This window comes from Alligator sinensis, unplaced genomic scaffold (genome assembly GCF_000455745.1).
Source record: "Alligator sinensis unplaced genomic scaffold, ASM45574v1 scaffold427_1, whole genome shotgun sequence".
Taxonomy (NCBI): domain Eukaryota; kingdom Metazoa; phylum Chordata; order Crocodylia; family Alligatoridae; genus Alligator; species Alligator sinensis.
Genome location: NW_005843089.1, coordinates 368,776 through 371,906, shown reverse-complemented (window position 1 = coordinate 371,906; position 3,131 = coordinate 368,776). Strand labels below are relative to the sequence as shown.

At 57.1% G+C, this 3,131-nt stretch overlaps 1 long non-coding RNA gene across 1 annotated transcript; it reads left to right on the top strand.

Annotated features, from left to right (window-relative positions):
• Positions 1-707: 707 nt before the first annotated feature.
• On the top strand, positions 708-2,855 carry LOC102385154. The gene is made up of 3 exons (XR_325325.2): positions 708-739; positions 2,067-2,123; positions 2,658-2,855. It is a non-coding gene; the product is annotated as an uncharacterized LOC102385154 (long non-coding RNA).
• Positions 2,856-3,131: the final 276 nt, after the last annotated feature.

The window sequence follows — 3,131 nt, the reverse complement described above, 5'->3', positions numbered from 1 at the left end:
CTGCCAACTTGCAAGGGAGAAGCCCCCATTTCCCACGTTTTTCTCCTTTACAGTTTGTAAAGTTTGTTTGCAACCCTTTCATATGTTCCTGCACCGCACTTTTGGGTGGCGACCCACAAGGTGATCTAGCCCCTGCTCAGGCCAGGATGAGCCCTGCCTAAACCGCCCCAGCCAAGGGTCTGTCCAGCCTCCTCTTAAAAACCTCCAGGGGCGGCAACTCCACAGCTTCTCTAGGCCAGTGGTTCTCCCCCTTGTTTGTACCTGGACCCATTGGGAAACACTGACGGCCAGTCCTGACCTGCAGCCTCCCCCCACCCCGTTGTGCGGGGCAGGGGTGGTTGGAGGGGGGCAAGCAGCACCCCTACCAGCCTGCAGGGGAAAAGCCATGGCTTCCCCCATTTTTCCTCCTTTAAAAGACAATGCAGTTTGAAAGTTTGCGATCCATTCGTGCAGGACTGGTGGCCAAGGAAGGGTCTTTGTGCCGCAAAGCTTGCAAAGTACTTTTTTCCAACTATTAAAAGACATCACATCTACCAAAGCACCTTGCCTGCCTTGATCCGTGTTTTAAGTGTGTGCGCCACCCTTTCGCCTGTTCTTGGGACCAGGGTCTGAAACACATTTTCATTTTGGGGGGGGGTCTGCGAAAAAAAAATCCATCGGCTGCCCATCACGACACCCTGGAGAAGCGGAGACCCCCGCCCGCCTGCCCGCTCCGCAGCTGTTGCGAAGCCGGCACCAGGTACCGGGGCGCGGGGGTCGGGGCTCCTGCCTCCGCGTCGTGCCGCCCCTGCCCGCCCTGCCCTGCCCGGCGGTAGCGGGTGTTGGGGCACCGCTTAGGGGCTTTCTCTCTCCTTGCCCCCCTTGCATCCCCCCATCCTCTCCTCTCCGCTTGACGGTTTGCTTGCTGTTCCTCCCCTGCTGAGCCCCTGGATCCCCCCTTTCCTCCAGTCTGGTTTCCCTTTCTCCCTTGCTGTGCACTGAGCTCCGCCAGCCCGTCCTGTCGCCTCGCCCGGCCGGCAGCGCCCCAGCACCCACCGCTGCCGTTTTAGATACAGACAGATGCATAGACAGAGCTAGATCTGATGTCAGTTAGTTATATAGTTATATATATCACTGATAGGTAGATCTACTATCATAGGGATTTTCTGGAAGCAACAGTTCCTGTGCTGTTGTGGAGGGAGAAGAGAAGAGGACTGGCCTAGACCAGTCTCCTGTTCCTCTAAAAGAGCCACTGGACCGGGCCAGCCTGCTAGCAGAATTGCTATCGTGTTTGCTTGTGTAAGCCCTCCTGGGTTTTGCAAAACTGAAAATAAACAGAAAGATCAGAACAAGAGCTTCTCTTTATATCAGGAGCTGGGTGAGGCTCTTGCAGTGGGTGGCAAAAGGGCAAATACGGAACCAGAAATGAAACCGTGCTGGTGTTTGCACAAAAAACTGGCGGGGGGAGGGGATGCCCCATTTCATTGTTATTTCACCCCCAAAACACAGAAAGTATTCGGATCACCTTGTGGCCCAAAACGTGTAGAACAAGCAAAAGAAATGCATGAATGTCACCCTGACAATAAAATACCTGTCTGCGTTTTCCAACCTCCGCTTCTGAGCGTTTTCTGGGCTCATCAAATTTTTCTGGGGGCCCTGGTCTCTCTCCTGCAGCTTCTTCCCCAGCTCATGATGGCTCCCCACATTCTTCCCCTGAGCTCCCCAGGTTGGGAAAAGATGCTTTTGCTCTGCTCAGCAAGCTTGTACTGCTTCCAGCTGCCTGGAGAGACATGGCTGCCCTCAGGCAGAGCCATGCTGCAGTTCTACCCGGCCAGTCCTGCCTTCTCTCTGGGGCCCCTTAATGGCATGGTCGGGGTCTAGCAGCAAGCATTGGCTGGACTGAGAGGCGCCGTCAGGGCAATGCTGGTCACAGAGCCCAAGCCCTGGAAGCTTTTGGGGCGTCCTGCCATAGCACTGGCTGGGCCCGGGGTGGGGAAGAGCTGCCTGGGGGGAATCTCAAGACATTCAGTGCCCATCAAAGTGCATGGGAACCTTGTATCCCTCCTTGTGTGCTCTACCCCAGACAGGCACCTCCAGAGCCAAGATGGTGACCTGCGGCCTCCTGACAAGTAGCAACAAGCCAGGTGAGCTGGGGCCAGGTGGGGTGGGTGCCATGAGCAGGCTGGGCTCAGCTGTGTCCTGGAAGCAGCTGGCATGATGAGAGACCCCATGGAGGATAAAGACCCTCTGCCCAGTGCCCCCTAGGATGAGGAACTCCGGTTGCTCACCTGGCCCCTCCACTTGCGGTCCACTGGGGTCAAGTCAGTCCTGAGGCCGCAGCAACTTTTGGGGCACCTTAGACCATTGAGGCACCTTAATGGGGTCCATGGGTGCAATTGCCATAGTTGATATATAGCTCCCCTGCTAAAGTGGAAAGCTCCAGGGCTAAGGTAGCCTCTCCCCCAGCACCCTTGAGTCCTATGTGGCTAGAGGGCCTGTGGCTAGCGTGCCCCGCGTCCCCAGTAGCCAAGGGGGCTTGATGTCCAAGTGGGTTCCTCCCCAAAGTGTCAGTCGGGAGACATGAGGCCTGGGTCCCCGCTGCTAATGTGAGCATGCAGTGTCCGTGGAGGTCAAGGGCAGGAGGCCTTGTAGCTGACAAAGCCTCTCCCTGGCTCCAGTGCCGCTGCGCCGTGTTGCGGTGGACGCGTGCATCCAGAGCTTCGTGGCCGATGTGAGCTCTGAGCTGCTGTACAAGAATGAGGAATCGGACCCTGTGGAGGCTATCTTCACCTTCCCCATGGATGCCAACTCGGCTGTCTATGCCTTCCAGGCCCGCATCCAAGACACCATCATCAAGGCCCAGATCCAAGACAAGAAGGAGGTGACGTCAAGGAAAGAGGGTCCCAGAGCGGGGGGAGAGGCAGGGATGCAAGGGTGGAGGAATGCAGCAGTTAGCTGGGACCTCTGTCCCCAGACCCCCTGGGGGTCTCCCGGTATGATGGGTGCTCCCCAGGCACCCTAGCCTTATGGGCTACGCGTGGCTCCTACCAACCCCTAATACCACGCCCCAAGCCTCGCTGATGGGATAGACGCTGGTATGTCTCTCTCTATATATACTGCCCATCTCTCGGGCCTCCTCTACGTACTCTCGC